The sequence below is a fragment of the Callorhinchus milii genome, unplaced genomic scaffold (assembly GCF_018977255.1).
Source record: "Callorhinchus milii isolate IMCB2004 unplaced genomic scaffold, IMCB_Cmil_1.0 Scaffold1, whole genome shotgun sequence".
NCBI classification, from domain to species: Eukaryota; Metazoa; Chordata; class Chondrichthyes; order Chimaeriformes; family Callorhinchidae; genus Callorhinchus; species Callorhinchus milii.
In genome coordinates this window covers 36,596,328-36,617,328 of record NW_024704742.1, presented here as the reverse complement: position 1 = coordinate 36,617,328, position 21,001 = coordinate 36,596,328, and the positions used below count along the sequence as shown (strand labels likewise).

Sequence of the window (21,001 nt, the reverse complement as noted above, 5' to 3'; positions counted from 1 at the left end):
TGTGATACACTCGTGACAATATTACCGTTCTCTTTGGGACAATTACTTTACTATAGGTGATGTTAACATTCATGTTTGGCATACATGAAGAAAGTAATATTTAAGAAAAGGCAAAGGTCATTTCACTGCCCCTTTTTGACTACCAATCCTATTTTCTCACTATATCATCCCATCGCATGTCTCTTCAGAATTGCATCTGGTTCTCTACTGAATCTTTTTACAGGATTTGTTTCAATGGCCTCTTTATTAATTTAATCCTTGGATTTAATAACAGCGGCTTATCACTTCTCAAAGACATCTGGAAGTTCTTCACAGAATATATTGTAAACTGAATTGGCTGTAGTTTGTGGGTGAAATGCTGTTGAATTGTACTGTAACACAGAATAGTTAGGATATGGAATGCTCTACTGGGAATGGTGGTTGAGGCAGAATCCTTATTGGCTTTAAAAGGGGAATTGGATAAATACCATAAAAGGAGTCAACTACAGGGATATAGGAAAAAGCAGGCAAATGGGACTAAAATAATTGCTCTTAAAGAATCTGGCACAGACACGATCAGCCAAGTGGCCTTCATGGCCTGTAAATTTCTATGACCTCTATGGTTCTACACAAGAAGCAAAATTCTTTGTTTCATCTTTCAGTGAACACAAATCTACCTAATTTCCTCAATTTAACTTATATTTCCTGCTATTTGCTCACACATACATTAAGTGAATAGATTTTACAATAAAACCTGTAAGAAGCAAACTGAAATATTGCAATGATTTGAATAATACACAAGATACAGAGATTGCTTCTTACTTATTCAGTGCTGTTCCATTACTTCCACCAGATGGCAGTGTGGATTTTGTTGATTTGTTTAAAAAGGCTCTTATGGGCCATTTTCTTATGTGAACTTAAAACATTGTCTTAGCCATAATAATCTTACATTAAAACAACTCGCTGAGGTACAAGAGGAGTGATACCAAATGCAGCTGGAATTGGAAGCTACTGGTTGAAGTGGACTACCAGGGTATTTGATAGATACAAAATTGTGACAATCCCAATGGTATTTATGTGGACTCTCAGGCAATCACAATAACATTTATGTGACCCTTTCTCTCACAGCACCAAATGCAAAATATCAAAAATCTATTTTGATATATTTTGGGGGTAATTTGCACCCAACTGTGCATATTGTTAGGTTTGAATGGGGCTGAATGTCCTACTCCAGTTCCTATGTTCTTATGACATGGGGCTTAATCCCAAAACTTTCTAATTCAGAGAGGTGAGAGTGCTACCAACTGAGCCAGGCTGACACGCAGATACTAAAGTATATGTATTAAGCAATACACTTAAATATACCTTTTTATTCCTGGCATTCAAAGGAAAATACCACTATTGATGTTGATTAGTTGAGGTGTGGAGTCCTGTAGCTCAGTGTAGCTTTGCAAGCGAGAGACCTGAGTTCAATTCCAGGCAGGGCGAAACCTTGGGCAAGTTTCCTTACTCCACACGTCTAATAATAATCCCTCCAAAACCAAAAACAATAATAATGTGGTCATTTTCAAACTACGACTGTTTGTGGGACATTGCTGTGCGCAATTGGCTGCCGCGTTCACCCACAAATATACAGTCAATTCACTTTACAATGTGTTCTGTGAAGCACTTTGGGACGTCCTCCCGACATGAAAAGCGCTATATCAAATGCAAGGATTATTATTATTATTTTATTATTAGTGATAAAAATTGAGTTTAATTATAAACCTCAGACCTCAGGGCCTAGATGAGCGAAAACTTCCTACAATTCAATATTGACAAGATGGAAGCCATACTCATTGGCTTTCGTCGACATCTTCTATCCTGCCATTCTGACCTCCTCAACCTCCCCGGCTTATCCTCAGACTCACGGAACCAGTGCGCAACCTAGGCTTCAGGTTCGACCCACACCTGTCCTTCCTTCCCCACATTCAATCCCAGACCAGGAGCGCTTTCCTTTACCTCCACCATATTGTTGCTCTTATCCCTCCATTCTGGCTCTCCTCACTGAATGATAACTGCACTCCCACTATGGTTTCAAATGGTAAATAATTTTAAAATGATGTACTACGGTTAAGCCTCTGGTTTCCCTATCAAATCTTACCTAGAAGCAATGCATTTTTTTCCCTTTGAATTTCCCCAAATCTCCCGTCTTAAACAAAATAGTACAATGGAAATGTTATATAATTTATATTATAGATGTGTACAATTGGTCAAAGTAAATTAGTTGCAAGAATGTCATTTTTGAGTTATTTGGTAACTGTTATTTGTATAGTAAAGAAGGATATTTTTCCAGTGACAATGATTTATAACACATCTTTCACAAGTATGAAAGGCCCATAACTCATCAAGCGCAGGCACAGATGAGTTGTGGTTTTCCAGGATTAGTGAAATAATCATTGGAATTTGTTCTTACAAATAGGGAATACATTATGGAAACATTTGTAGCATGATTTTTAGTTTCATAAGTAAGGTGACCCAAAAACATTAACTGTGCCTTTCTTGCTTATGAGGTATATTCATGCTGATGAGTGAAAATAAATATCATCGCGATTGCTACAGTTTAGTCTGTTAATAATACCTCAGTGTAGCAGAATAGAATACAGGATACTGGAAGGGAGCATTCTGGTCAACATGGCCCATCCTAAAGCTTGACAAATACCAGACAATGTACTTGTTTTTAAATACTGTAGTTTCTTTCAACAGGCGTCTGGCTAACTCAATCCCTTGAATTTGCCAACATTGTTCACCCAACTGCTTCCTCTCGGCTCTTTCTCTCTCCTACATATTCACAACTCTGTGTAAATTAATTAAATGTAAAGCTTTGTTTCACCTTCCCTCTTCTGAGTTTGAACCACTGTGTGCCCTTGTTGTGGATTACTTTGGCATCTTGTATAAATTGGTGTTTTTAGAAATGGAAAGCACGTCATGCAATAGTTTTTGTAACATTTTAAGTGTGGAAATGAACTATACAGTACTTGTTTATCACATGATTCTGGGAGAAACAAGTAGTACAGTACTGTATCAATTGTGTTTATTGTGTGTGTGACAAAGCCTTAATTAAGTATTCTATAATTAGTACTGAGTCTAAAAGTACTTGAAACATGGTGCTGTTACCAAAGATCTGTCAAACAAATGTATCAATGTTGACAAAAAAGATTAAGATTACAAACAAATACAATTTGCTACCTATTCAATGGTGCTATTTTGAAAATATGAACAGTCTGTGGCTACATACTCCTATCATCCAGATGTAACTGAGAAAACTATATTCTTATCATCCCTGAGCAGTCTGTCACTGTTTCCCAGATGGGATGTTACAATGACAGATGTGATAATGCAATCCCACATCTGCACTGCCTGACACAGAAGCAGTGTGGAGGAATGGAGGGAAATGAATGGGTTATGGATGCATTCACACATTTATAAATGTTTCTCAGAAATCTTAATAGTATTGTGCTTCGAATGCCCTGAATACATTAAGATTAAGTATCAGAATATGTGATAGAAAAGCCAGCTAGATTGTTTGTGTGAAATATTAGACCTGAAGATAGTAACATTGCTACCGGTCAAATGAATAAAACTCATATAAAATGAGTAAGTACACAAGACCTACATGACATTATGGCAGACAACCTACCTGATGAAAATATTTCTATAAAAAATAAATCCTGCACTGCAGATGCCTCTGGGTAGAAAATGTTTTTGGGCATCAGTAGTCGAATAAATGACCCAGCTAAGAGCATATCCACCTTAGATAACCTCTCACCCACTCACCTACCTTAGGATATTAGACACAAAAATAAACTGTGAAGTCTTCAGGCTTTAAGGGCCCTATTTTAAATCATTAAAGGCCCCCGATCAAGCCTACATTCACAAAGTTCAGACTTCACCAACTGATCTGGTTTAAATTATTAGATTATGCTCCATCATACATATTTCTCCAATGTTCAGCTCAAATCAAATCTATTAGGTATTCTCCTGGTAGTGTTGTTCAATTTACATATCACCCTATAATGTATAATAAATATGACTCAATAAAATAGAACAGACAAAATAATAAAGCAGAGTAGTGTTCAACAGAATGCCATGAATAAAACAAAAATATAATTTGGTTAATATCAGGGATGAATATATCCACAGTAACCATGAAATAATGAAAGGATTAATACCTGGTAACAAATTGCTTGTGTCAAGATTTTGCTTGGCATCTATAAATGCCTAAAAGATAAGAATGTCACTGTAAACAGGAACCGCATTACAATCTCAATTGCAACAACTTGCCATGCAGTCAGTATTTTTTTGTTTCAGGGCATACAAATCAGTGATGTTCTCAATTGAATGGTCCAGAAATAGAATGATTCTCTTGAACCAACCATTAAGTCACAGCAGCAGTCCTCATCTTTTTCCAGTCTGGTCGAAGCTGAACCCTTATGATTTTATCTGATGAGCTTTTGAGATAATTATTTAATTTACAGAAATCATAGGCATTTCAACACAGAAGAAGCATCTTTGGCTTATCGTGATTGTGCTGTACTCCCACCCCCAGTGGAAGTATCCACTTAACTATCCTATTTTCCTTTTCTTTTTTTTCTTGTTGAATATAATATCTGGGTCATGATTCAGGAATATTCATCTTCTTATCATAGCATCTACGTAGTGGTTTCTTGAAGACGTGCAGCATTATTAATTCTATGCTGTTCTTCATTTTCATCAATGGCTGTTAATTGCCACAAAAATTGATATTCCATTCCATCTGAAAGATAACTGTTTGCAAAATTGGAATGAAATATACTGTAATGTATTATCTTCAATAATGGAAGGACCAAGACATCAAATGTTGAGAAAGGAACTCTGCAATATTCCCTTTACTTTATAAATTAAATTGAAGCTCTTCTGATTACAAATATCCAGTTTAATGCTTACAATATCTCAGTTAAACTAGAGCAACCGTGCTGCGGACAGCTGAAAAGCTGCAGTAGTTAATTCTGAAGAATTTTTTGCCTACCCTCAATAACATCAATGATTTACAAGGTCATTTTCACCCAGTGATGGAATATTGTAGTCTTCTCTGGCAAGCAAGGAAGAATACCAATTTATTGCTATTGAATTCAGTACCATTGAACTAGATAATGATAGGCCACTCTGTGCCAAAATCTATCTGCAGCAATAACCTAGCAATGTGGCCAGGTGTTAGTTTTCCATAATGAGCAATGCAGCACAACAGTCATTACCACTCAATCCAAACTCCATATAATGATAATAATAATCTGGGCATTTGATATAATCCCAATAACATTGAATCGTCACCTCAGAAATGAGCTGGTTCCAAAATGACTTGCTTGGCAAAGAAATGACAGGATTTAGTCAACCTTTTGTGGCAGTTCAGCTACTATTAAACCTGCAAGACAAAATCCTAATGGTTGGGTGGTTGTAGCTGGACAAGCAGCAGGAAGTTTGCCAGACACTGCTTTCAATGGCAAGCTGTACGGTTTTCGTTGGTAAACTTCCTGCAGTACCCAAACACACGCTCGGGGCCCCAAGCTTTGGCTCTCAACAACCTGTGCTTAATACTTTGTGGAATTAAATGAGTAAAATGAAACCCTACGGGAAGCAAGTCCACAGTCCGTTCCAGACATAGGGAAATTTCCATGCTTAGGTATCATACATATGTAGAACTTTTAGTCTGGTTTGGAAACTCTTAAGCAATGTGATGGGTTTCCGCATATGTTAGGTACACCTGACTGATCAAAATAAAAACAGTCTCAAAGCACTGGGTATTGCTGCCAGGTGTAGTGATTGTGTATTTGTAGGCAAATATGGTGACTATTTTGTGCAGTGTTCCACAAACAGCCATGACGTGAATGACAACAATGACCACACAGATGGGACCTTGGTTAACATATCGTCTGAAGGATGGCACCTCCAATAATGAAGCATTATCTCCAGTATTTGCACAGGCGCTTCAGCCTGGACTATGAGTTTGAACCCACAACCTTCTGACCCAATGCTACCAAAAGAGCCAAGCTAAGAAACATTCATGCTAACATCCATGATTTTAACATCAGAGTATTTTTTGGGGGGCAGGCGCATGGCTGGAGTTTATTATTATTTCAAGATAATAAAAGCTTCTCCCTTTCAAGCAGATATCATGCACGTGTATAAAAAGGCAGTTGATTGTGTGACTTTTCCCTCTGATGTGTGTTGTATTGCCCTGAGTGTGAGCTGCTTTCAGTTTGTTTGGGGGGCGGGGGAGCGGGAAGATTATAATTAATCCAAGATGATAAAATCTTTTTTTCCTTTCCGCAGATGTGTTGTTTCTCTCTTCCCTCTCCACTAGTCTGTTGCAGTTCCCCCGAGTGAGTGTGGGTTGCCTTGAGCAATTTCAATCACAGGTTTTACTGGGAGGGGAAAGAAAGGGTTGTTATGATTGCAAGATTATAAAATCACCTCCTCTTTCCACCAGGTGACATGTTTTAGTTGTGTTTCTCTTCCCTCTCTTTCAGTATGTGTTGAAGTTCCCCTGAGTGAGTTTAGGTTGCAGAGGGCAGTTGTTGTAAGAGTTTATGGGGGCAGAGTGAGGGAGGTTTTTATTAATGCAAGATGAGCAAATAGTCTGCCCCCTTTCCAGTAGATGGCATGTATTGGTTGCACTTCTCCTCCTTTTCCTGGTGTGTTGCAATTCTTTGAGTGTGAGTTCCAGTGAGCAGCTGCTGTCAGCTTTAAGTGGGGGTGGGGAACATAGGCTTATAGATGCAAGATGATAAAATCGTCTTCCCCCTTTCCAGCAGATGGCATGTGTTGATTGTGTTCCTGTACTGTGTTGCAGTGAGAAGTTGCTGTCAAAGGATTTTTGTTGTGCAGGAAAGCTGGTATCAATGCAACTGTTATTGATACAAAAAAAATGAACTCATGCCCCCCTTTCCATCAGATGACATGTGTTGTGTTTCTCAAGTGTACAGTACCCCTGAGAGAGTGTTGCAGTGAGCAGCTGTTATCAGAAGACTTTTGTTGAATGGTGGGGGGATAGGTAAAGTAAAATTTTAAACTCATGCCGCCTACTTTCTCCCAAGTATTTCTCCAGTATGAGCATGAGTGTCACAGACCCCTGAGTGAGTAAGTGTTGTTAGATGATTTTTGTTAGGTGAGGATAGGTAAAAGAAAAGCTGTTAATAAATATAAAATGACAACTAAAGCCCGCGTTTCTCCAGGGTGAGCGTTGCAGGCCTTCTGAGTTAGTCATTGAGAGTTGCAGTCCTCTTAATGAGTAAGTGGTTGAGAATTGCAGTGATTTTCTTTGGTCAGCCGGGTGTCTTGACACATGGGGAAACCAATCACCTTCACATGGAAATCCCAGAGATAGATTGTTGGGATGGAATGCACTGGAGGGACGTATCCTCTTTACCTAATTCCTGAAAATTTTAGGCGCTGGTTGGTAAGATCCAAGTCTTGTGGACCCCAAAGTGTGTCTAACCAGCTAAAACCACATAGCTTGCCATTGAATATTGCTGTCTGGGAAGCTTTCCCACTGCTTGTCCACTAGCAGGAACACCCTACCCATTAGGGCTTTGGCTGCAGGGCTAACAGGTGCTGAGTGGGTGACTCCTTGCCCCCAGTGACCGGTCTGCCCTTCCAGGTCCTACCAATTAGCCAGGCTGGCTGTGCTGCCATCAGCAGTGCCCTGGCTCAGGAACTGGACTACTTAGACCACCAAAGGGGGTGGGTTCAATTCTGACATTCCTGTGCCAGGCATGTCACCATTGGAGCCATTTCAGCTCCAAGGAGAGCCCACTTACCTCCCCACCCCCCCCCCCCCCCCCTCCCCTCCTTGGTCCCCATCCTGGAGGATAGTCAATTGTAGGGAGGATTTCAGTCCTTCTGAATGAGTGAGTGGGTGAGAATTGCATTGAGCTTCACAAACTCTCTGAATAGGTGAATGAGTGAGAGAGAAAGTGAGGATTACAGTGAGAGTTACAGACTGAGTGAGTGAGGGATACAGTGAGAGTTACAGACTGAGTAAGTGAGGATTACAGTGAGGGTTACAGACTGACTGAGTGAAGGTTACAACTGAGTAAATGAGTGTTACAGACTGAGTTAGTGAGGGTTATAGTGAGGGTCACAGTGAGGGTGACAGACTGAGTGAGTGAGTTAGTGAGTATTACAGTGGGGCTTACAGACTGAGTAAGTGAGGGTTACGGTGAGAGTTACAGACTGAGTGAGTGAGTGAGTGAGTGAGGATTACAGTGAGGGCTACAGACTGAGTAAGAGAGGGTTACAGACTGAGTGAGGGTTACAGTGAGGGTTACAGACTGAGTGAGGGTTACAGTGAGGGTTACAGACTGAGTGAGGGTTACAGTGAGGGTTACAGACTGAGTGAGGGTTACAGTGAGGGTTACAGACTGAGTGAGGGTTACAGTGAGGGTTACAGACTGAGTGAGGGTTACAGTGAGGGTTGCAGACTGATTGAATGAGGGTGACAGTGAGGGTTGCAGAGTGAGGGTGTGAGTGAGTGAGGGTGACAGTGAATGAGTGAGGGTGACAGTGAGGGTTGCAGTGAGGGTTAGACTGAGTGAGTGAGTGAGGGTGTGAGTGAGTGTGACAGTGAGGGAGTGAGTGAGTGTGACAGTGAGGGTGTGAGTGAGTGAGTGACAGTGAGGGTGCGAGTGAGTGAGTGTGACAGTGAGGGTGTGAGTGAGTGAGTGAGTGTGACAGTGAGGGTGTGAGTGAGGGTGTGAGTGAGTGTGACAGTGAGGGTGTGAGTGAGTGAGTGAGTGTGACAGTGAGGGCGTGAGGGAGTGAGTGAGTGTGACAGTGAGGGTGTGAGTGAGTGAGGGAGTGAGTGAGTGTGACAGTGAGGGTGTGAGTGAGTGAGTGTGACAGTGAGAGTTGCAGTGAGCGGCTGCGGTCAGAGGAGGCGCTGTGTGACTGTGCGGTGACTGTGCGGTGACTGTGTGTCGGGGCGGGAGGGGAGGAGGGGGGGAGTGAGGGAGGAGGGAGTGAGGGGAGGAGGAGGAGGGGAGTGTGTTGTGGCTCTGACTCCGGGGTTGGTTGGGATCGGTTCAGTCTCGGGTGAAAATGGCCACCGGCAGCACCGGGGGAGGCAGAGCGGGAGCGGCACCGACCCCCCCCCCCGGCACCTCACAGGGGCCCTGTCTGTAAACCCCGGAGAGGAGAGAGAGCCCTCGACACACACACACACACACACACCGGACGCCCTTCTCTCCGCTCCGCCGTGTCCTGGCGGCGCCTTTCTGGTCAGTCTTTAACTTGTTTATGAACCCTCCGGGTCTGGGTCTGGGTCCAGATCTCCGGTCATGTCCGTCCTGGTGTAACAGCAGCTTATTGTATGTCTGTGTGTTATATAATACCTCTGTGTGTGTGTGTGTGTGCGCGCGAGAGAGAGAGTGTGTCAGTCGCTGTGTGTGTCGCTGTGTGTGTATGTGACTGTGAATGTCTGTGTGTGTATCACTGTGTGAATGGTGTGTGAGACTGTATCACTGTGTGTGTGTGTATCACTGTGTGTGTGTGTATCACTGTGTGTGTGTGTGTATCACTGTGTGTGTGAGGTTGTGTGTGTATCACTGTGTGTGCGTATCACTGTGTGTGTGAGTGTGTGTGTATCACTGTGTGTGTGTGTATCACTGTGTGTGAGGTTGTGTGTGTGTGTGTATCACTGTGTGTGTGAGGTTGTGTGTGTGTGTGAGGTTGTGTGTGTGTGTGTATCACTGTGTGTGAGGTTGTGTGTGTGTGTGTATCACTGTGTGTGTGTGTGAGGTTGTGTGTGTGTGTGTATCACTGTGTGTGTGTGTGAGGTTGTGTGTGTGTGTGTATCACTGTGTGTGTGAGGTTGTGTGTGTCTGTATCACTGTGTGTGAGGTTGTGTGTGTGTGTGTATCACTGTGTGTGAGGTTGTGTGTATCACTGTGTGTGAGGTTGTGTGTGTGTGTGTATCACTGTGTGTGTGTGTGAGGTTGTGTGTGTGTGTGTGAGGTTGTGTGTGTATCACTGTGTGTGTGTGAGGGTGTGTGTGTGTGTGTGTGTGAGGTTGTGTGTGTATCACTGTGTGTGTGTGTGTGAGGTTGTGTGTGTGTGTGTGTGAGGTTGTGTGTGTATCACTGTGTGTGTGTGTGAGGTTGTGTGTGTGTGTGTGTGAGGTTGTGTGTGTATCACTGTGTGTGTGTGAGGTTGTGTGTGTATCACTGTGTGTGTGTGAGGGTGTGTGTGTGTATCACTGTGTGTGTGTGTGTGAGGTTGTGTGTGTGTGTGTGTATCACTGTGTGTGAGGTTGTGTGTGTGTGTGTATCACTGTGTGTGTGTGTATCACTGTGTGTGTGTGAGGGTGTCTGTGTATCACTGTGTGTGTGTGTGTGAGGTTGTGAGTGTGTAAATCTGTGTATAAAGTGTTTTTCTCGTTTTCCTTAAAAAGATATACAATCCCAGTGATGTTTATCCCGGTTTCCGGCCGATACAGTTTCCGGTGTTCAAAAAAAATGCCAACGGCTGAGATTTACTCCTCTCCCCCTCCCCCGTCCCCCCCCTCCCTCACCCCCTCCTCCCCCTCACCCCCCCCCCTCCCCCCCTCCTCCCTCACCCTCCCCCCCCTCCTCACCCCTCACCCCTCCTCCTCACCCCCCCCCCTCCTCACCCCTCACCCTCCCCCCCCTCCTCACCCCTCACCCTCCCCCCCTCCTCACCCCTCACCCCCTCCCCCCTCCTCACCCCCCTCCCCCCTCCTCCCCCTCCTCACCCCTCACCCTCCCCCCCTCCTCCTCCCCCTCCCCCCTCCTCACCCCCCCCTCCCCCCCTCCCCCCTCCTCACCCCTCCTCACCCCTCCCCTCCCCCCTCCTCCCCCTCCCTCCCCCTCCTCACCCCTCCCCCCTCCTCACCCCTCCCCCTCCTCACCCCTCACCCTCCCCCCCTCCCCCCCTCACCCTCCTCCTCACCCCCCCTCACCCCTCACCCTCCCTCATCCCCCCCACACCACATCCCTCCCCACCCCTCCCCCTCCCCACCCCTCCCCCTCCTCATCCCCCCCCCTCCCCCCCCTCCCCCCTCCTCACCCCTCCCCCTCCTCATCACCCCCTCTCACCCCTCCCCCCTCACCCTCCTCATTCCCCCCACACCCACATCCCTCCCCCTCCCCACCCCTCACCCTCCTCACCCCTCCCCCTCCTCATCACCCCCCCACACTCACACCCTCACCCACCCTCATCCCTCATCCCCCCCTCACCCCACACCCCTCCCCCTCATCCCCCCCACTCCCCCATCCCACATCCCTCCCCCTCATCCCCCCTTCACCCCACCCTCACAAACACCCCCCTCACCCACATCCCTCCCCCTCATCCCCCCCACCTCCACATTCACCCCACATCCCTCCCCCGCATCCCCCCCACCCCCTCATCCCCCTCACCCCACATCCCTCCCCACAACCCCCCCTCACCCCACATCCCCTCCCCCACCCGCACATCATCCCAAATACCCCCCACTCCTCCCCCCCTCCCCCCACATCCCCTCCCCCCACCACCTCCTCCACCCCCCGCACCACCAACCCCCTCCACACACCCCCCACCACCAACCCCCCCCTCCACCCCCCCCCGCCACACCCCACCACCTCCCCACCTCCTCCCCACCCGCCCCCACCCACATCCTCCACCTGCCCTCACCCAGATTAGCTCCCACCCCCAAATTACCTAAACCCCTCACCCCCAGAGATTTTCAAAATATACAGTCAATTCACTTTACAGTATATTCTGTGAAGCGCTTAGAGATGTCTCGAAGATTTGATAAGGTGCTATTCAAATGCAAGGATTATTCACCCCCTACAGAGATTCCCTCCCACCTCTGGAGATACCCACCTGGTAGCCCTCTACGCCTTTCTTGCCTTTGCTCTCACTTTCCCTCCCTTACCTGCACCCAACAGTGACCTGCGATTGCCATCCAGCCCCCCCTTTCCTCCCACTCATTGGTGATGATGATCCTTGCATTTGTCATGCAGTTTGCACCTTATCGTACAGTTGAAACATCTCAAAATATTTAACAGGATTTTATTCTAGCGTAGTGATGATATTTATGCGCAAATGTTGCAGCCAGTTTATTCACAGCAATGTCCTACAAACAGCCAAGAAGTGAATGACCAATTTTATCTGGAGGATTGTTGTGCTGGATAGTGGGAGAAACACCTTTCTCTTTGAATGTTATTATGGGCTCTTTAATGTCCACCTAAATAAGCAGATGGAAGGGACCTTGGTTTAAAGGCTCATCCAAAGAACTGCACCTCTGACATTGCAGAGTTCCCTCATTGTACTGCAGAGCCATCTAGATTGTGAGATTGGTACAAGAAATGGGATTTAAGTGCTAAAAATGTTGCCTTGCTGAGCATCCCTGTATAATTTGCCATGTTCTCTACCCACCAATGGACTTGATCTAACTTGAAGTCTTGTTTTGAAAGAGTGTTTCTCCTTTTATTTGCATATCAATAAAAAATCCAATAAACAAACTTTTATAATGTACAGTGCCCGTTCTCTAAAGTGGGACTGTGTTACATGTAGTTTTCTGGAACTATTTTTTTTCTAATTCATTCTATGGTATTATAAGTGGAGCTGATCTGGAAGTTATTTAAAAAATGTAAAACAGATGGGAGAATGATACATGTGTTTGCTTCAGTCATCCATTTTGCTTTTCTCTAATACCTACCTATCTTTGCCTTCCACTTTTGTTTATGATCTATTTTTGAGGCTTGATATCGCAGACAATGATGTGGGTAGGAGGGAGTGATATTGTTGTATGAAATAGATTCATCATCTGGAAAGTGATGAATATCATCAATATGTAAACTAATCTTATCGTTTTACTTTATTCTGTGGCATTCCTACATCCGGATCTTAACTAACTGTGATGTGGGAGGATCTTAATGCAGTTTTAGCACAATAATGGGCTGAATGGCCCTCTTCTGTGCTGTAAATTTCTATAGTTCTAAAATATTATGAGATGACCAGCAAATGCAAGATCCTTTAATGTTGCAGCAATCAGTTTGTAATGTTTCTGAATGAATGGATGATTCAGATATTTTCAAAAATCCTTCGAAAGCTCCTGCCTGAAGACATCCCAAGCACATACATTGCTTTTGTATATTTTGCTTTGGGAGAAGGCTGAGGCTAACCGGCGCCTAATATTTCTGGATTTGAGTAAGTGTTCCTCCAGGGAGAAAGTGTGTATTCCATTCCCGTTGTAGGGAAATTTCAATGCATAATTGGCAAACGTATATGGGGCTCTGTTTGGTTTGGGCATTCTTAAGAATGGTGATTGGTTTCTGCGTGTATCACACACCTGTCTGACCAAAAAAAGTAAGGGATCAGGAATCCTATCCAAATCTTTCTCGCTTCAGACACAAAACTCTGTTGTAGCACTCTTACCTGCTGCCCCAGTTGAGAAGCTAATGCAGCACAGACCAGAATTGAAACCCGCGACTTTCTTGCCTGTGTGAATGGGTACTAAATTGGGCAGTGCCTTTACTCACTAGGCCTGTCATGGGAGCCCCTTCATTCTGTACATTTTTACATCCTATTAAATGCAAGATTTGCTGAAGATTTTTGTAATTAAAATATTCTAACAATGGTCACAAAAGCAGTTTGTGGTAAGCACGTGTTAACAGTAGCTTGATAGATAGTTCAAGTGAATTTGCTGCATTGTGAGGCCTGTGTTGCAGTCTGTGCTTGCCTGGCGTGGCTAGGAGATTAGATATCTTTTGTTTTTTTTCATAGTGAAATATTGAGCTATATTCTCATTTTGCACAGAATATACTTGCAATTTTTTTTAATGCATTTCAGTTTTGTTTCTCCTTTAAGTATCAGACTCAATCTATTGATGTGTATTTCTCTGCATCAGGAGAGCTGAGGACCTAGTGTCCCTGTGAATCTGACAATTGTAGAATGTGTGAGACTAATAATTGCTCGTCTTAATTCAGTACTTTTCCACTGTGGAACAGCTCAGCTTCAAGGAATTTCAGGTACAGTTTCAGCCCATATTCTCTGATTCCAGTACTGCTGGATTTCCATTAAATATTGCTTGTTCTTTTCCCCTGCTTCAGCATCATGTAATTTGAGGCTGATTGTTGCAATGCAGTGAGGGTATTGATGTTAAAATAAAGGTTTCCAATTCTCCTTTACTGCAGGCTTTCTGTAATGCTTAGTAGAAGTTTTGTGATAGGTTCTGAAGGTGAGGAGCCTGCCTAAATTAATGTAGTAATTGAAGTATTAAAAATAATTCCCAAATTGGTTCAGTTCTGAGACTCAAAATGTATAAAGCCAGTAATTAATAGCCAATAATTCTATCCCAAAAGTAATCTTAAGCATATCAGTATGTATACATATGTATAATATGCGCTCTGGGACGCTACCCTGCATGAGGGGCGCTATATAAATGCAAGTTGGGCATTGTTGGGCCGAATGGCCTGTTTCTGTGCTGTATATTCTAATATATAATGTAAGTTGCTGCTGTTGTATAATTAAATAAAACCGAGAACTGTCAAGAGATGGGATCGTGTTGCAGGACACAGTGTCGAAGCAGAACCTCCAATTAAACAGTGTTCCATAATGGAGATAAAGAGGGTAAAGCTTAAGCTGTTCAACAATAATAATAATAAATATAAACATAGCCAGAGGATTGGTAGAAAGTGGAACTTAGTTAATTGATGAAAAGTATTGTGTATTTTATCTTGTTGATTAAGTAGAATTACATTGCAGAATTGAAGCTGCTTTTATTATTTTACGGCAGTTCCACCATCATGTAATGCAAATTAGTCATGTACTTGTTTCACAAGGTGAAGAGATATGAAGGTAATCCAAATGTCCCAGATCAGTCAACAGAGAACCTTAATTGGACAAGAACCCATTTACAGTACAGTCTGGCATGATGTTATAGAATGCGGAACAGGCTTGAAGGGCTGAATGGCCTACTCCTTTTCTGTGTTTCTATGGCCCTGATATTTGACAAGTTACTAAAAATATACATAGGGTTGATCGTCACTAAAGCCTTTTGTAGCACCAGTGTCTTCTGATGATCATAATAATAATAATCCTTGAATTTGATATAGCGCTTTTCACGGCTTCTAGATGTCTCAAAGCACTTCACAGAATATGCTGTAAAGTGAATACTTGTGGGCGAAACGCGGCAGCCAATTGCGTACAGCAGTGTCCCACAAACAGTCGTGGATTGAAAATGACCAATTTTTTTTTTTTTTTGGAGGGATTATTATTAGGCGTGTGGAGTAAGGAAACTTGCCCAAGGTTGCGCCCTGCCTGGAATTGAACCCAGGTGTCTCGCTTGCAAGTTGAGCGCTCTAACCACTGAGCTACAGGACTCCACAATTCCCTCCCAATACACCATTTTCAAGCTTGGTTTCCCAAATCCAAATTTAAATTCTATTGCCTACTTTTTCCTCTGTAGTATATCCACTAAGAAATATCTTCAGGCATGATTCGCTTATTCACTGTGCTGCTCCAATGCCGATATCTCCCTCCAAATCCCACATCTAATCCTTTAAAACTGCCTTCCTCAAACTAATAGTTCAGCCCATGCAAACATTCTAATCTGTCATTGTTATCAACCCTTTCACAAAACTTAGTTCCTCACATTTTCATGCACACGAAAGAAAACAAGCCTTATTTTTCACCCAATATTGCACTTGCTGTTTGGAAACACATGAAATAATATTTACATTGACCTGCTCAGCATAACAAAATAATACACGCAGAGTATAAATCAAATGCGCTTATAAAATTATAAATCAAATGTTGCACTTAGGGTTTCTGTAAACTGAATAATGGATTTATATCGCTTATTAAATGAAGTAAAATGTGAAATTACAGTGTTTTCAGTTACATACCATTACTGTACACTGTCAGTATATGAAGGAGACTATTACTCCCTATTTCATTTTTAATTTACTTAAAGCTGAAGTTGACGAGAGTTGTTCAAGTGCTCTGGGACCCTACCCTGTGCGAGGGGCGCTCACTAAATGCAAGTTGTTGTTGTTTTGGAGGGGGGGAATGGGTAGAGCTACTGAATAACACTTGTATTTTTAACTTGTACAGTGAAAGGGACTTCTATTTTTTATTTCTATTTTGTATTTGGAGATCTTTGTTACTTATCCGAAAAAAATGTTTACACTTAGGGTTTCTGTAAATAATGGATTTAAACGCCTTATTAAATGAGTATGTAGTAATTTGCTGTAATTGATATGGTCTGGTAACTTCTGGCCCAGCTCAGACACAGCATTATACTGCGTTGTCCTTGTTCAAGGTGGCGGAGATGATGTTTTACAATGTGAACTTTCCGAATATAAATTGCAGGGTTAGCTCTTTATTTTTCTTACAATAGATTTTAACTTAACATCTAACTAAGCATTTCCACATGTAGTGTTTCTGACTTAACATATTGAATGTGTATTGTAAATGTGCCATGAGATTTTTTTTGCAGTTCTGTATTCCCTCCACTGCCTCCTTCAAGGCCTGTCTCAAGACCTTCCTCTTCAACCGCGCCTTTGATCACCCTGCCCGCCACCCCTCCTGATCCCATCCCCCAGCTTGGGTGCAAAACCCTGACTGTCCAGCGTCTTGGACATCCTCCAGGCGTGAAAGGTGCTATACAAATGTAATTTGTTCTTGTTTTTGTTGTATATTGACTGCCCCATTTCACCCATAAAATTATACAGTCAATTCCCTTTACAGGATACTCTGTAAAATTCTTTGAGAGGTTTAAAAGATGTGATAAGATGCTACACTACATCAAATGCAAGGATTATTATTATATTACAGGTCGACTTCATAGATCTTCAGCTGCCATAAGCGCTCACACCTACTCCATTTTGTCTGCTTTCCCACTAGAATTGTAAAATACTAACTACACAGTCTCTCCACTTGATGCTTTTTAGATGTTTTGACTACTTGATATGGTGCTACATTAAATGCAAGGATTATTATTATGTGGGCTCATACGTATTGTGAGACACTGCTAGCAACAAAACACGCTGATTTTTTGGTCTTGGTATTCTGAAGAAAGGTGATTAGAAAATGCCAAATTAAAGTCTCTGGTCTTGCTTTATGGAGATCTCTATTGTTAAATAGAGGAGCAGAAATCTTCACTAATTTTGATATGTAAGGAAAATAGCAAAAGCCTATGGGTAAGAATCCCAGGAAAGTGTTTAGTCACAGCTAAATTTTACCACTAAACCAAGTATTAGTGCAGCAATATTCATTTCAACGTTGATGTATACCATTTATGTGCTATTGAAAGGATAGCTGTTGACCTGCACATTGTTACTGATAATGACAATCCCTCTGTGAATGCAATTACTGTAGTAAAAGCACTGGGCTCCAAAGGGATTGTCTCCATGATCGATTACTTGTGACTGGAAAAGGGAAAGGCTACTACAGTGAGCACAAGGAACACTGCATCCCATTCTCATTAAATCAGCATCTAAGGCTCGAAATCCTTGATAGTCATGGGCTTGAGACAAGGACAATTAAGGTTGTGTTTTTTATCCATGAAATAAAAATATAGGTGATTTGGGGTTCTCTTTTGTGTCAAAATTGGAAGAAAACCAAGAAGAAAAAAACTGATGGAAATCCCTAGCAAAATATCCGCTAGTGATTTACATTTTCTGCCGTTGTCAAAGGTAGTCAGAGAACATGACATTTTTCACAGCACAGCTCCAAACAGCTGCTTTACTCTCAGATCACAAGCGACAAATGTGAGTGATCATGGCGTCAAGTAACATACTTTGCTGTCAGGAACATATCCTGATGCACATTACTTATGTACAGTTCTTCTCCGAGGTCATCCCTGCATTGTTGCAGAGTTCAGAGGTTATGTAAGTGCGTATTTACACATCAGTCAGCAATGTTCTGATGTGCACATCCCAGAGCCTGAAAAATGGCAGGATCCTGTTTTTGTTTTTTCTGATTGACTAAAACCCTGGGTGTTTATAAAGTTAAATCTTTAAACTGACTTTAAAGAGGCCTACACGAAGATCATTATCTTAAAAGTTAATTAATAAATAAAAATCCTTGCATTTCATATAGCGCCTTATCACATAGGAATTAGGAGCAGGAGTAGGCCATTTGGCCCCTCGAGCCTGCCCCGCCATTCAATAAGATCATGGCTGATCTTCTCACCTAACTCCATCTGCCCGCCTTATCCCCATATCTCTTAATCACTCTATCCTTTAGAAACCTATCAATCTCAGTCTTGAATATGTTCTCGGGAAGTCTCAAAGTACTTCACAGGATATACTGTGAGGTGAATTGACTGTATTTTGTGGGTGAAACACGGCAGCCAGTTTGCACACAGCAACGTCTCGCAAACAACCATGGAGTGAATGACTAATTCTTTTTGGGGGATTTGTTGGCCAGGACACAGGGAGAAACTCCCTTCTGTTTTTTAATAGTTCCATGGGATCTTTAACTTCCAGCTGAAAAGGCTTTTTTGTTTTTGAAAATATATTTATAAATATAATATTTAGTACAACAGAAATCCCAAGCAATACACAACATTTTTTGTTACAATTTTTTTCCTCTTCTCCCAATACAAAATACATTCTGTTGTTTATGGTACATTCCTTTACCGTATGTAGGTTGTGCACATGTTTTTTGGGACGCTGCCTTTAAAACAGTCGGGAGTTGCCCCTGTTTACACCACATCCATATGCGCTCCCGCACACACCCTGATAAGGTGCCGCTTTCGCAAGGCGCCCCAATGTGCACCGTACCCACACATGCGTACGTACATTTTTGGGACGCTCTTTGGCTATATCTCAAGAGTTTTTCTGTACCTTTACTTCAGTCAGTTTTGGATGCCCTCGTGGGCTACCCAGTGGGTGCGCCCTGAGCGGGTTGTGCTGGAGCGGCTCCTGCCAGAGTCAGGCCCCATCTGGCCTTTGCTGTGGTTGAGCTAAACTTCAGCTTGTCCCTCAGTATATAGTCCCTGATCTAGTGTGTGGGAGCCTGAGCCTCACATCCAGCTGAAAAGGCAGACAGGACCTCAGTTTAACACCTCATCCGAAAGCCCCCACCTGAGAATGAAACACATGTAGCACTGCATTGGAGTGTCACCTTAGACTATGTGATTCCAAATCCCGATGTGGGGCTTGAACCCACTACCTTCTGACTCAGAGGCAAGGCGCACAAGTCAGGCTGACAAACAAGTTGATATTATACAGAATTTTTGAAAATTATTAAAATCAGCATGGATTAGTTGGCAGCATTCATGGCTCTGAATCAGATGGTTGTGGGATTAAAGCCTTAAATCAGGCCTTTGATTTCATAGTTGAGGCTGACAATGTAATACAGTGTAGGGGGAGTGCTGTACTTCAGATGAGATGTTAAACTGAGGTTCCACCTGTTCAGGTGGACGTTAAAAATCCCTTGGCACTGTTCAAAAAGAAAAGGAAATATCTTGGCTAACAATCCTTCAGAATAAAAACTGATCATTCGCTTCATAGCTTTTGTGGGACGTTGTGTGCAAAATTGGCTGTAGCATTCGTCGCAAAAAACAAAACCTGTGAAGTGCTTTGAGTTGTCCTACTGCCATACAAGGTGCTATATCAAATGTAGTATTATTATTAATTTGGAAGCTGATTAAAAAGAACTCCAGAAAACTGCCTTCCAAATTAAGGCTGAATTTGAAGAGGTAGTCCAGATGTGTAGTGGATAGAATTGGCCCGGTTGCTCACTGTTTTGAATACATCTGTGCTGAGGTTGCTGGTCTCAGGCAGGGCTGTGTGTTGAGGTTAAGTTGCCTTCTCAAGCTTAGGGAGGGCAAAGAGCCAGGGTTAAGGGCAACTGTGTTCCTTCTTCAGCACCGTCTACTAGTGGTGCTGTCAGTCACTCTGCCAAGGCCCACATTAAAAACAAAGGCCACTTGGGCAGAATATCGGTGGTCAACCAGCAGCTGTGGAACTGCACCTGAGTGTAAGGAGAGTAGGAGGTTTGCCAGTGAGAGGAAAATGAGAAGATAAGTTTTATTTTTAAAAAAGGAAAATAAATTTACCAAATTTAAGACTCAGATTGGAGATCCTCATTTGAACCTTTAAATGGTCCACTTCTGTAATCTTGAAATGCAGGTATTTTCCTTTATGAAAGACACTATACAAATGAAAGATGTAATTTTTTAAGACTGCGGCAATGAAGCATTTCTGGCGTTGAGGTTATAAAGCATCCTGCATCACTTTGCCAACCCAACAGTCCCAAAAGAACTGTATGGGAGGGACACTCATGTGGTTGTGGCAAATGCTTTTAACCGTATGACCTTTCAGATACCGTGCAACCTGACATTGGATATTTAAATAACTGTATCCTACATCAAGCAAAGTAGAATATGAAGCTTAGTTTGCTGAAGTGAGCCGTCTTCATGTTAAAATTATTTTGGGTCAGTAAGCATTCACTCACTTGCTCTGATGTGAGGAATGATCCAACATTGTTCTATTGTTCTATTGAAACTGTGTTCTTTCCAAACTACATTCCCTCAATTATTCACTGGATGAGTTATTTACAGTATAAGCACTAAAAGGACACACTCGTTGCAATTATATTTAGTATAACCACATACAAAATCTGTGCTTTGTCCATGTTCATTCCAGTGGACAAATATGTGAGGCTCATCCCTTGTGTAAGAACAAAATGGACGTAGCTTTAGAAAGTGTGGATAAATCTCTTGCACGGTGGTTTGTTCCTCTGCTTGAACACAGTATCGGTTGTGGAGAGCACATCTGATTTTTATTGAATGCAGCTAAGGATCTGTTTCAATGTATGCACAAGTAGTGGTATAGATGTTTAAGTTCCCAAAAGAATGTGAATGTGGTACAGAACTTTAAAATTGCCTTCAGTAAATCCATATGGGGAGAAATTCCAACTGGGTTTAGCATTGTGGAAATTCTGTAATACAGCCTTAATTTTGAAACTAAGTTCTTTTTAAAAAAAAACTTCA

General features: G+C 42.7%; 1 protein-coding gene across 1 annotated transcript in view; it reads left to right on the top strand.

Moving 5' to 3' along the window:
- The first annotated feature begins 9,021 nt into the window (after positions 1 to 9,021).
- The window catches only part of wdfy3 (WD repeat and FYVE domain containing 3), a 226,536-nt gene continuing 214,556 nt past the window's right edge, over positions 9,022 to 21,001 (top strand). Inside the window, exon 1 of the mRNA XM_042340146.1 lies at positions 9,022 to 9,272. The gene's annotated coding sequence lies outside the window, so the exon portion shown is untranslated. The remainder of the gene's footprint in view (positions 9,273 to 21,001) is intronic.